This window comes from Ambystoma mexicanum, chromosome 4p (assembly GCF_040938575.1).
Source record: "Ambystoma mexicanum isolate Mex_15411 chromosome 4p, UKY_AmexF1_1, whole genome shotgun sequence".
In the NCBI taxonomy this organism is placed as follows: Eukaryota; Metazoa; Chordata; class Amphibia; order Caudata; family Ambystomatidae; genus Ambystoma; species Ambystoma mexicanum.
In genome coordinates, this window is record NC_090927.1 from 792,411,590 (window position 1) to 792,425,783 (window position 14,194).

Here is a 14,194-nt window from a genome sequence, read left to right on the forward strand (position 1 = left end):
CCTTTATTGACCCCCATTTAATTATTCTTGTACTGGGAACCACCTCCTTGATTAGACAGGGTACAGAATCCATTTGGGCCCTCAACCCCACCATCCCCTTTAAACAACGATGAATGGGATGGTGGTCACTATTCACATCCTGGATCACTTGAAAACTTAAGGCCCGATCCCAAAAATTCACACAAATACAGAAATAGTCAATTATCGAGGAGCCCAAATGATTATTAAAAGTCACCAGGCCTGGAATATCTGGGGCCAAGCGACCATTAAAAGTCTGTAACCCCCATTCAGTCAACCAAGAACACAATTGGAGTCCCTTATTACAGACCCTTGCATCCCTCAATATTGGGGTAGGAATATTCAAAGACAAATCCTCCAGAGGATCTAATACGTCCGTAGCCATACCCTGTCCCATTTTAATATTAAAGTTGCTGCCCCAGATAAACAATTCATTACTACTCCTTCCTGAAGACAACAAATCTTCAATAAATCTCTTAACACTGCCTAGTCTGTCCACCTCTGCTTTATGAGGGCTATTATAGAAGTTAATAATACAGATCGATTCATCTCTCGAGGAAGAGAGACAGACCACCTGGAGGAAATCCATAGACATTTCAACGAGCTTAACTCTGCAATCGAGTGAGGTCTTTATCAAAATAGACAGGCCCCCATAGCATCTTCCCCTCAATTTTTTCTTTGCTGGGATCCCAAATGAAACAAAACCGTCTAGTTTCGGGGTCTCAATTGCCTAAGTTTCCTGAAGCAGAACCACTTAATTTGCTTGAAGCAACTCAGGAATATCTCTCCTTTCTATCTTCCCCCTAGACCCTGATATATTCCAAGAAAGCACACAGAACTCTAAGGGTGTACTAGCCGGTTAGTTGCTAACTGAGAGAGAAGCTGTGGATGGGGCTTGCACCCTGCCCCTACCTCCAGAGCAACCCTGCTCAGAGGGGCACCTGACTGTCAATCAAGGTCCTCACACGTGAGAACCTTTAATCGATTAGCCAACTCTGGAACACCAATAGGAGCGCTTTCTCTCGTGTGGTTAGACCCTCTCTTTGTAGTACTCGAACTCCAGCCTCCCTCCGTGGTATGTGTAGATGATGGATACCAAGATGTTTGCCCCCACCCCTCACAACGTCCCCCAGCTCCAACAGCCCTTCTACCCTGCAAGACTCCTGTGGCTACCTGGTCAACCGCCCTCTCATAAAAATAATCCAGAGGGAGAAGTCTACTAAAAAGCCTACTACCATTTGGTTTAAGGCCATGTGCAAGATAAGAGCTATGAAGATAGCCAGCAACTGTTGTGTCCGAGAAGGTCACCTCTACACAGTCACCATCCACATTCTTAAGCTTACTGCCAACCCAACCGACTCTTCTAGCCATACGGATAATGGTGGCGTCTACTTTAGGCCCCATCAGATTTGTATTAATCCAATGCGTCACTTTGTTAATGAGGGTAATGGTTGACGCAAAGCTACCCTTTGTAAGGCTAGGTAGACCTGTAATAACCCCCACAAGAGGTACTGCTTCAGGGGGCAAATTTAGAATAGTTTGCTCCCCCACCCCCTGTGGGGGAATATTCCCCCGTGCTACTGGCCCACCCACCTGATCAAACTTGCTTGGCCGCCCTGGGTTGCAATTAGCCCCATTCCCTAACACTTTTGGGACTGGTCCTTCATCAGCAACAACAGGCAGCACCCAGCTACTCCCTCCCTTAGCCAAATCAGAGCTTGCAAAATTTCCTCCCTTCAATGGTAGACAGGGAGCACTAGGCACAGCATCCTCTACCACTATCACCTGAGCTATAGCCAGATCTGACACCTTCGACGATAAGGCTCTTATAGAGCCATCCATTATTGCTAAAGTACTCAAGACCCTCGCCTTCAGTGCCTGTAAGGATTGCAAAACCAGCTGGCGAGGCTTCAGTTTTGCGTCTAGCAGGGATTCCAGCCAGATCTTATCATCCTCCACTGCCTTGGAAGATTCCAAAGCCAAATTGGCGGGACCCACAGTTTTTACACAGCATGACCGTAAGTCACCCAACGTATTCACTACCGAATCTGATACTAGCGCGACCCCCGACCTCCTCTCAGGTGGCTTCTCACAGGCTATTGGGACTGCCAAAAAGCCTTCCACATGATCCTCTTCTCTGTTATCTCTGATGCTGCAGCCACTAGTTGGGCTACGGTGCCCCTGTATCATGGGAATTACCTCTCTAGAGGCTTGCTCAGCAGCATTAAGGCAACTCACTATCCAATTGGCCATCACATCCATGTAGGAATACAGAAACTTCTGAGAGGTTTCCCAGTTTTACATTTTTACCCATTTTGGGTTTCTTGGCTCCCTTAGCCGCGGCCCCCATACCTCCCCTCCTCCCCTCATTCCCAGCTTTCCTTTTCCCCATTGTTGGCAATTTCTAAAAAAACTTCAAACCAGACTGCATGGGACAGATGCAGACAACCATTATAGACTTTGTGTGAATACTGGATTTATTACTACATTTCTTTTTTAAGTTCCGGCTTATTGATACTGCACGTACACACGCTGTGCATTCTTCCTTACTGTGCCGCGTGCATTTGGAGTTTGCCAGTGGCACATTAGAACATTTCTTCAGGAACAGAAAAGATGGGGGAGCAGTGAGTACTAAGACAAAAAGAATTGGGAGTGATCGCCTTTTGTGAACTTTTGAAAATTACGGTCCTTGATAGCATAGGCAGTCTAAGTCAAACTTAAATAAAAGATTTATGACTGAAAAGTGTACCTTTGCCCGAAATTCCCAAACACAGCGAACCACAGGTAACCACTTGCTGTGCCACGCTGCGCGCTGCAGGTAAGGTTTTAATGCTAACAATGGGTTACAAACTCCTGCTCCAAGCCACAGCAACAGTAGAGAGACTCTCCAAAGGCACAAACTGATCCACAGGTAACCATTTGCCTTACCACTTTCCGTGCCATGCTCTGCGCTGCAGGTAAGAATTTAATGTTGACAGTGGTATAAAACACCTCCTGCAGGCAACAGCAACAGTAGAGAGACTCCTTCTCCAACATTTCCATCACAATACTTCTTTTTTATCACAGTCCTCCTTTATCACAGTCCTTCTGCTTCATCAGAGCCCATCTAATTTGTCACTGTCCAAGACATACAGCAGAGCCCTTCATCACAGTTTTTCTTCTAAATCACAGTCTTTCTCATATATCACAGTCCTTCATCACAGTCCTTTGTCATCACACACATTTTCTTTCAGCGCTGCCATCCTTCACCACAGTCCTTCTCCTTCGTCATATTCCTTCTTCCCCTTTATCACAGTACATCATGTCAGTGCTTCCCTTTCATCACTGGCCTTCTCCTTCATCAATGCCTGTCTCCCTTGCTGCAGTGTATCATCACAGTCCTTCTCCTTCTCCTTCATCCCAGTTTTTCATCCACTTTCTATTCCTTCACCTTCATAATAATCCTTCATCAAAGTCCCTCCTATTTTGTCACTGTCCTTTATCACAATCTGTGTTGATTAAAATATACCTTCTACTTCATCACAATCCTTCTCCTTCAACACAGTCTATCTTGGTCACCGTCTTTCTTCATCACAGTCCTTCTCCACCACATTTCTTCACAACAGTCCTTCAGCAAAGTCCTTATCCTCCATCACAGTCCCTCTCCTTCGGTACAGTACTTCCCTTTTGACACAGTCCTTCTACTTTATTATAGTCCTTTGTTGCATCCCATTCCCTTCGACAAAGTACTTTATCATGGTCCTTCTAATTCATCACAGTCTTTCTCATTCATCACTGTCCTTTGCCAGAGTCCTTATTCTTCATTATCACAGTCTGTTGTGTTCATCACAGTCCTTAGCCTTCATCGCAGTCCTTCTCCTTATATGTATGTATTACTGTGATTTATAAAATGCAAACCTACATGGGAAGCAAAGGTGAGCTGTACAAAGGGGATTCACCCAGGGTATTACATGTAGGGTGCAGAGGTAGCATAGATTGGGTAGGGGGATAGGGAGTACAGGGAACACTTGAGGGGAGAAGTAGGATCAAGTAAGAGGAACAGTAATTGGTGAGATTTTATTTTAATAGTAGAGTATTCAGGTTCTTACTGAAGTTCAGCACTGAGGGGACCATTATTTTATGTATTGGTATCTTTTTTTCAGAAACATGGTGCACATTGCCCTCATCACAGTCCTCCCCCTTCATCACTGTCCTTTGTTACAGTCCTTCATCATTGATAAAGTCCTTCACCTTTTTCACAGTTATTTATATTCTTCATTATCCTTCTACATATATGTCCTTCTAATTTGTCACAGTACTTATTTGCCTGTCCCCGCCTTGTTCACAGATCATCGCCTATGTCATAGTCCTTCTCCTTCATCCTACACCTCCTTAATCACAGTCCTTCTCCTTTATCACTAACCTTCTTCATCACAGTCCTTGCTCATTAGATTCCTTTGTCACAGTCCTACATTGTCACAGTCCTTTTTCCATCATCATACTCCTTGGTTAGTCATTGCTATTCATCACAGTACTTTTCTTTCATCACAGTCTTTCTCCTTTGACAGAGCCCTTATCCTTCAACGCATTCTTTCCCCTTCATCAGTCTTTCTCATCCATCCGTGTGCCTTGTAAGTGCCTCTCTTTCATTGCAGGTTTTCTTCGTATTACTTCTCCTTCTTCATAATCATTTGTCACAGTCTTTCTCTTTATCACAGTTCTTCTCCTTTGTCACAGTTCTTCAACTTCATTTCCATTTTTCATCATCTTCCTTGTCCTTCACCTTCATAGTAATCCTTCAACTTTATCAAAGTACCTCTTCTTTTGTCGCAGCCCTTTGTCACAATCCCTGTCTTTAAATGCAGTCCTTCTACTTCATCACAGTCCTTCACCACAGCCCTCCGTATCCAGTCCTTATCCTTTGTCTTTGTCCTACTCCACCATCCTAGTTTCGTAGTCCTTCACTTTCATCATAGTCCTTCTACTTCATCAAAGTCCCTCGCCTTTTGTTACAGTCCATCAAAACAGTTCCTTTCTTTTAATGTAGCTTTTCTCCTTCATCATAGTACTTTATCACAGTCTGTCTACTTTGTCTCAGTCCATCATGACAGTCCTTCTCCTTAATCACATTCCTTCTCCATTGCCACAATGCTTCTCCTTCATCACAATGTTTCTTGGTCACAGTCTTTCTTTTCATCACGGTCCTTCTCCACATTTCTTCACAATAGTCACAATAGTCCTTTTTCAAAGTTCTTCGCCTTTAGCACAGTCCTCCTTTGACACAGTCCTTTGACTTCATTACAGTCCTTTGTCAAAGTCCTTCTCCATCGACACATTCCTTCATCACAGTGCTTCTACTTCATCACAGTCTTTCTCCTACATCACAATCCTTCTTCACAGTGCTTCTCCTTCATTATCACAGTCCTTCTCCTTCATCACAGTCCTCCTACGGTGTCACTGATATATAAAGCCCAAACTAGCTAAGAAGCAATGGAAAGTTGTTTACAAGGTATCCACCTGAGGGTTTCAAGTAGGGTGCAGCCATAGCAGAGGGTGTGCATTTGTATTTCTATTTATTTGAAGAACAGGATGTTAATTTCAATCAGAAATTACTTACAATAACAGATTTACAGATGGCAGAGGCATTCCCACAAAGGGTGCTTGTACAATGGCACAAAGATGAGAGCAAGTGGTAAACCAGTTTAAGAGTGTGTACAAAGTGGCCGAATACAAGGCACAAAACAAAACACACAGAAAAAATATATAAGAAAACAGATGACTTACAAACGTAACAATAACCCAATGTGGCAAGTTCTTCAAACTAAAGAGGAATACTACATAAATATACAAAACTAAATTATTAAGCGTCACTGGATGTAGTAGTGCGGTCATGTTGGGAGGATGGGGGAGAGTGCAGGGGAGCTCCCTCTTAAGCAAGTAAGTGAAGTTTAAGCCAAGCTTTTAAGAGATCCAGAATTGGGCTGGCTTTGATTGTTGGCAGTAGGTCCCAGTGGAGCTAGTAGAGAGAAAGAGTGGAAGCGAGAGGAGGGGAGGGGCAGTGAGGTTGAGTGTAAAGGAGGATCAGAAGAAATGAGATGATGAGTAAACTGAGATACAATCAGCCATGTACTGAGGAGCAAGACCATTGATAGGTTTGTAAACTAGGAGAAAGAACTTGAAAAGAGAGCAGTTGTGCAAGGAGGGCCAACCAGCATGTTGTCATTCGGTAGAAGTGGGGGATGATCTGGGTAGTTTCTAGAGTACAGGTAGCGAAGTTGAGTACTTTGTCTAGAGAGAGGAAAGAGGAGAGAGGAAGGCCAAAGAGTAGGTTTGATCAGTAATCAAATTTGCTTTACACGTGTTTGGAGATTAGAGTTTTTGAACAGTGGTTAGTAAGAATGGGACACATTTTCCAATTGTCGAGAAGGTTAATACGTGCAGCAGAGGCATTGGGAGTGATGAATTGTTGAGGTTGGATGTTGCTATAAAAGATAACCTGAAAATTGTGAGTTTTTGGTGAGGAAGCAAGAAGGTCAGGCTGAAAAGAGATAGGACAGGGAAGGCTAGGGATGGAGGTTGAAGCTGGCTGAACAATGACTTCCATTTTTGAAGAGATCAGCATGAGGCAGTAGGGAGCCAACCAGTGACAAATTAGTTGCAGTGAGACAGTTGATACTCCATTCCGAGATGGCTGGGGTGAAGGATAACAAGGAGACAAATATTTCAGTGTCATCAGCAAAAAGTTGATAGTGAAATCCAAAGGATGAGATAAATCTTCCTAGGGCAGAGGTATAGAGGGTGAAGAGCAGAGGTTCAAGGATTGAATAGACAGGGAGAGAGGTGGGGTCAGAGGATTGCAAGTTCCAAAGGATTTAAAGGATTGGCCTTGCATGTAGGAGGGGATCCAGGCAAGAGCATAGTTGTGAAACCAAATGTCCTGGAGAGTGAGGAGTAGAGACGAGTAGTCGACAGTGTTGAACGTGGCAGAAATATCCAAAAGGATGAGAATAGAAGAGAATTTGAGTGGTGAGCATTAGAAAGGAAAGTCGAGACATGCATGAGTGCAGTCTCGGGGGGAGTGTTTACTAAGGAAGCCAGATTGAAGTCATTTGCCAAAGAGCATTAGTCTCAAGATACTTAAGGATCCAGTTAAAGACCACCAGCTCAAGGACTTTTAAATAATGGGGAAAGAGAGAAACTGGGCAATAGTTTGCTGGGGCATTTGGGTAAGAAGAGGGTTTCTTCAATAGGGTTAAGGCAGTTGAAGATTTGAAGGAGGTAGGGAAGAGTCCAGAGGAGAGGCAGAGTTTTAGGAGCTCAGAAAGATAAGGGCAAGTGATTAAGGCTACGTCTTTGTCCATTTTGGGAGCAAAAGGGCTGATAGTAGTGCAAGATGCGTAGTGCACAAAGCATGGGGGCTAATACAATAGAAGAGGTGGAGTAAAAGCAGTCAAGAGTAGAAGAAGAGGTGGTGGACAGAAGGAGGGTGCAAGACGGAGAGATAGGAGGGCTGTGAGAGTGTCACAAATGTTAAAGATTTTAGACGAAAAGTAGTGAGCAAGTCATCAGTGGAAAGGGAGGAGGTTATAGATATTAGCTTGGTACGTGTAAACAAAGATTAGAGGATAGATGAACAGTTATGTGGGTGATTCGAAAGGGAGATTAGGTTTGAGAAGTAGGAGGATTAGGCAGAGTCCAGAGTGGAGGTTAGGGAAGCAAGGGAAGTTTTGTAGGAAAGGCATAGGGTAGGTGTTTGTAAAATATGTACCAGCATCAGAGGTCACGGCGCATTATTGCTTCAATGATCAGAATTTCAGAGCTGATCCAAGGCTGAGGAAGGAGATGGGAATGTGTAAGCATGATAGTGTTAGTCAAAAGGATTGATAAGTGCATGAAGTTAGTGAAAGCAAGGTCAATGGTGGAGGCATGAATGGGGCAAAGACACAGGAAAGGGGTCCTCACATCATCAAGGTAAGATACTAGAGAATCCTGCCTGAATTTCCACTCAGATATTGTAGAGGATAGAGGAGGAGTAGAAGGTGGAGGGACCAAGATGTTAGGGTGACCAATTGAGTGATCAGAGGGAGAGTTGTCAATGGAGAGATCAGATGAGGAGTGCCAAGCATACAGAAAGATAAAATCAAGCGAGTTCCAACCAGAGTTCATAGGCTGGTCATGGAGGGAGTGGGGGGTGGTCAGCTAGGAGGGAGTTAAGTTCAAGGCAGGCAGCTGTAGAGGATGTGGGGAAATAAAAGTCCCCAGGCATGACAATGGGGATATTAGTAGGCAGTGACTCCAGGAGAAGGGTCAGATCATGAAATAAGAAGTTGAGAGGACCAGAGTCGATATAGACCCAGAACAGTCAGTGGAGTACGAGGGAGGAGTTGAATAGTGGCATATTCATTTCTGTATTTTACATCAAACCAAGTCCCAGCTTGCTTAACAACAACACAAGTATCATCCATAACTACTTGTGCACATAACAATGCTTTATTTCAAATTGATTATTCAGATCACATCAGTAAAATCTAAAGCAAATAGACATATTAAATTAATTAACTCTAAACTCTTTTATTCGTTTTCCCAATATGCAACCACTGCTTATATCAAAGTGATTTGATCTCCTCTAAGTAATCTATGCCAGAACAAATCTCTCCTTAATTGCATAGTTGCACTGACAAATCTTTTCAAATGACTTATCTGAACAGCCGCAAGCACACAGAAACAACCTAACCTTCTTTCCTTGGCTATGCCTCTTTTGGCCGCTAATCTGTCTAAACATTCTAGGCCATCAAGGCCATTTAACCGCAATACCATAACACTGTGTTGTTTTCATTTATTATGGAGTTTTTGCATCCATTTCATACTTTCTTGATATCCTGGGATTACTTTTGTGTAAATGGCCATTGGGTAAACATTGTGGGGAATTGGGGTCAAAAAGGAAACCAGGTGGGGCTCCTGTAGTACAGTAGACAAGGGTGGTGTAATTTTACATATTTGTACTGCAACATTTATGTAGTGCATGCTCAGACGTGTAGTCTCTGCCAAATATGCACCCACAGTTACTTTTGTGCTCTTAACTGAGTGCATGTGTAATTTTGTATATCTGTACAGTGAGTTCTGTGCTCTTAACGCAGTGCACGCTGGCACGTGTAGTCACTTTTAGATATGCACCCACAGTTTTGTGTCATTAACTCAGTGCATGCTTTAGTCATCGTCAGATATGTGCCCACAATGAGTTTTGAGCTAATATTGCAGCACATTCTTGGTTGTTTTGTCACTGCCTAATATGCCCCAATGGAGAGTTTTGTGTTAGTAATGAAGTGCATGTGTAATTTTGTATATTTGTAGTGACCTTTGTGCTTGGATGTGTAGTCTCTGAAAGATATGCACCTACAGTTAATTCTGTGCTTTTCACAAAGTGGAGCCTGGGATGTGTAGTCACATCCAGATATGCACCCATTTACTTTTGTTCTCTAAATGCAGTGCATGGTGGGATGTGTAGTCACTACTAGATTAGCGCTCGCAGTGAGTTATTTGCTATTAACATAGTGCTTGATGGGATGTGCAGTCACTACCAAATATGCTCCCACAGTGAGTTTATATCATACTAATTATAATTATTTTTATTAATGCTATTAACATTATTACTATTATAATTATTAGGGTATCTTTTGCATGCAGACCTTACTGCGGGAAGTAACAGGGCACTTTATTAGTCATGGGTGAAGTACACAGCAAGGGGAGCAGATGACAAGGGATCAATACCAATAAGCAGGGAGCTAACAATGGGGGAGGGAATGGGTAAGCATTTGGAAGCAAGAGATCTACAAGCAACAAGGGTCAGAAACAGGGAGGGAGCAGATCACCCAGTTCCAGTTTAGGTGGGGAGAGGAAGGGGTGGATGTAGGTGTTGGAGTCATTCCTTAAAGAGGAGGGTCTTGAGCTCCTTCCTGAAATGTAGAAATAAGGGGATGAGTCTGGTACTGGCAGGGAGGTGCTTCTGGAGTCTGGGGGAGTGGACAGATAAGGCCTGTTTTATGTTTCTTTCCTTTGTGTACTAGTGGAGTTCAGGTCTGTACATAGCCTGGCTTCTGGTGGACTGTAAGCCTCCAACGAAGCTGAGCTTCTCAGTGAGGTAGCTTCGGGACTTCAGGGTAGCAGCCTTGTAGATGATGCAGCAAAATGTGAGGGTGATATTTATTTATTTAAATTTTTAATAGTGTGCCAACACACCCAAGCCTCAGGGCGCACACAAGACAAACAAAACAGAAACAAAGTGGTCAGACATCAGGTGGAAAGGAATCTAGGTGAAATATGTACTTGCTGCAGGTTCCAGTTCAGTTCGATGAGGGTTAGGGTGATGTGTTCAAATTTGAGGAGTCCTTTGATGAGTTGTGTTGCAGCATATAGGACATCTCTCAGGGGTGTCAGCGCGGTTGCTGGAAGGCCTCCTGTGGGGCATTGCCACCATCCAGGTGAGAGAGGACCACGACTTGGACAGCAGATATGAGGTTGTTTGCTGGGATGAAGGGCTAGATTGCCTGCCGGTGGGAAGGTTGGTACCGAGATATTTGTGTTTGTGTCTTCCTCGCTGTTTGCTCCTTTAAGGAGAGGTGTCCGTCAATGTAGAACTGAAGGAACTTGTTGCAGGTGGTCACATACTGTGTGAAGTCCATAGAGTTTATAACAGAGAGCCAAGCCTAGATGTCAGGTTGTTCAGTGTTGTTAGTCAGCAGTCAGAATTCTATCTTGGAGAGTTTGAGCTTCAGGAAAGCACTCGACATCCAGGATTGGATCAATATGAGGCAATCCTTGAGTCTGTTGATGTCTTCATTAAGGCGGTCTTGAGTTAAAGCTGTGTGTCATCTGTGAATTGGTGGATATGGATGTTGTGTGTAGCCAGGAGAGTTCCAACAGTTTTCATGAAAAAGTTGAAGATCAAGGGAGGAGAGGATGGATCCTTGCGAGACTCCACAGGAGATTGTTAGTGTTAGTTATCCTGAGAAATCTTTATGAAGGAATTGATGAAAGTTAATGAGGTTGGATTCTAACCAGCTGAGGATTGTCTCCCTGATCCCCATGCATTGATGTTAAAGGTTGTTGATTGGCTGGTGGTCTACTGTGCCTGTAATAGTTGAGAGGTCGATGAGAACTAAGATGCAAGGATGGTTAAGGGCACTGTCGATCACCATGGTACATAAGGGTATAGTTCCAGATTTGTAGGACTGGCAGAGGTTGCTGGAATTGATGTGTTGGAGGAGTTGCATGATTGCTGCTTTCTCAGGCATCTTACCTTTGAAGTTAAGATGAGTGATGGGACAGCAGTTGTTAAGGTTGTGAGGGTCCAGTGTTGGTTTCTTGAGAAGCAAAAGGATTTGTCCTGCTGTGAGGATGAAGGGGAAGGTGCCTTGAGTGAGGGAGCTGTTGATGATTTCCAGGGAAGGGAGAAGTGCTTCTGTTGGTTGGGTCTTGAGTACAGAGGCATGGAGGATGTTCGCCACACACAATGTGACCTTGAGGTATGCTAGGGTGGCAGTCAAGTCTCCCATGGTGCATGTCTTGAAAGTTACCCAGGTAGGGCTGGTTTTGCGACATAGGATGTGTGGTATGCTGTCAATTGTGGCATTGGCGTCTATGTACTGGTGAATCATGCTGATCTTGTTGATGAAAAAAGAGTTAATGGCAATGGAATTGTGTCTATTTGTACAGAAGCCATTTAGCTCTTATTGCAGCTCATGCTTGCATGTGTAGTTGCTGCCACATAGGAGCCCTCTATAGTGCCTGCTGGGATGTGTAGTCGATAACTGATATGCACTCTCTAGAGGTTTTGTGCTCATAACGTAGTGAATACGTCTCTGCCAGATATGTTCTCAGAGTGAGTGTTGTGCTCTTAATGCAGTGAATGCTGGGAGATGTAGTCACTACCAGATATGAATCCACAGTGAGTTTTGTACTATTACCGCAGTGCATGTGTCACTTTTTATATTTTTACACATATAAAAAACCACTGTTGCGCGCGTTTTTGCAAGAGTGGTTGCTGAGTGGGCTGTCTTGCTGTCCTCACGCTGCTCCAAAACCGAATGACTGTGGACTTTCCATTTGGACTGTTTCTTTTGCAACTGATCTACATCATTGTGAACCTTTGGGCCAAGTTGACTGCACTCTGCCCACCCACCTTCCCAGCAGCCCCAACATAATCATCACTTCCGCGTGTTTTTGCAAGAGTGGTTGCTGAGTGGGCTGTCTTGCTGTCCTCACGCTGTTCCAAAACCGAATTACTGTGGACTTTGGACTTTCCATTTGGACTGGTACAACTTCACAACCATCTGAAGACTGCCTTGAATTTGTTAACCTCTCACTAAGCTAATTAGTGTTTTATTTTTATTTTTTATTTTCTTGCAGTTGCTTTTGCAACTGATCTACATCATTGTGAACCTTTGGGCCAAGTTGACTGCACTCTGCCCGCCCACCTTCCCAGCAGCCCCAACATAATCATCACTTCTGCACGTTTTCGCAAGAGTGGTTGCTGAGAGGGCTGTCTTGCTGACTCGCGTACGAGCGGACAGCGGCTGCCAAACCTCTCAGTATTACCAGGAGCTTACATATTTGACACAAACCTGGTGTTACATTTTATTCCACACAAAATGGTCAGAAAAAAATATACCCTAACATCAGGCATGCCAGCCTTTAATCCTGAGCAGCTTTTTACGATAGCCCACCTCAAAATGGCTGCAACGAGAACTTCCTGCCGATCCAATCGCAGGAGTCACAATATGCAGCGTTCAATGTCGCTTACATCTGACATCCACACATATTATGCGCAGGACACAATGTCTAGTGATGATAAGGTCCCACAACCTGGCGTATGTCCTGCTCCCAGGCTCATATCACCTGACGTACTAGTTCTTCCTGAGATTTCACCCCTATTGGAACAACCAACTGGTCAGATGCCGACTCCTCCGAGGAATACCAGTGTCGGGATGTCGTGTCAGACCTTTACGTGCCAGTGACCTCAAGACCATTGGACGAGTTCACTGACACGTCTATGGAATCAGCTTTTGTCTCGGGCGAGCTGCCCCCTTGTCCCAGAGTGCTGCCCTCTGTCGATGTGAATCCACAGGGAGTGCTGGAGCCCATTCGATGTACATTAGCTGCCCAACACAGATTGAGAGCAGCTCATAACCTACTCACACTAGCAGGAGAGATCGATGAAGAGGCGATGGACTTCATGAACATCTCAGGTAGATCCATCTCCCCTTCACCTGATGTTCTCTATATATGCTCCAATACTGGTGATTTAATTCAGTTACACCCCAATAACACTCTAAGCAATACTTCGATTCCAGTTAATCAATTTTCAGAACCAGACCCTGTTCCAGAAATGACCCAAACAAGACCCCATTAATCACCAGAAACACATCCTGGGCCCAACTCCCACTGTATAGATGAATCACCCTCATTTATTGCCCCAACTCCCCAGAGGACAAGATTTGAGGATCCAATTCAGGAGTCTGCATTTTTCATTAATAAAAATTGTTCTAAGTGTTTCTCATTCCCAGAAGCCCCAGCCCTCAACAATACTTTGAGCGCCATGAATACTGTGCTCTTAGCTTTAGCAAAGCTATATGAAGTACTACATGGCAAAATAAATCACCAGACATCAATACTGGAACAACATTTTTGTGACATGGTAACTTTAACAAAAGTCTCTATCCCCAAATCAGGTCACCTCCCAACCAATTTTGGTCATGACTCCAACGCTCATAACATCCAGGCTGCCCCGAACCCTACCCCTTAATCATATGTTGTAAGTGAGGTGGGTCTGATTCAAAATCCAGGACCCTTAGTGTGTGTTCCACAGGTTCTACCTGCACAATCTTGCCCACCCATGAGCTCTTTAGAAAGCCTGTCTCACAAATCGAACAATCCCAAGAGGCTGCATGATGGAAACAACTTACAAACGCTCCCAGCGAACCTCTGCTTAATAAGCAGTGAAACTCACGTAGCACATGACACCAAAACCCCAACCTACCCAGAGGCAAGTCACCATTGGCTGATGTTTGTGTGCAACCACCTAACTCCACCAATGTTCTTGGTGTCGCCTTGTAACCCCGGTGGCGCCGAACATATTCAAACTTTTTGCCTCTGTTCCCACTAACATAGAGCCCAACAAGCCCATGGCTACAGTCGCCAA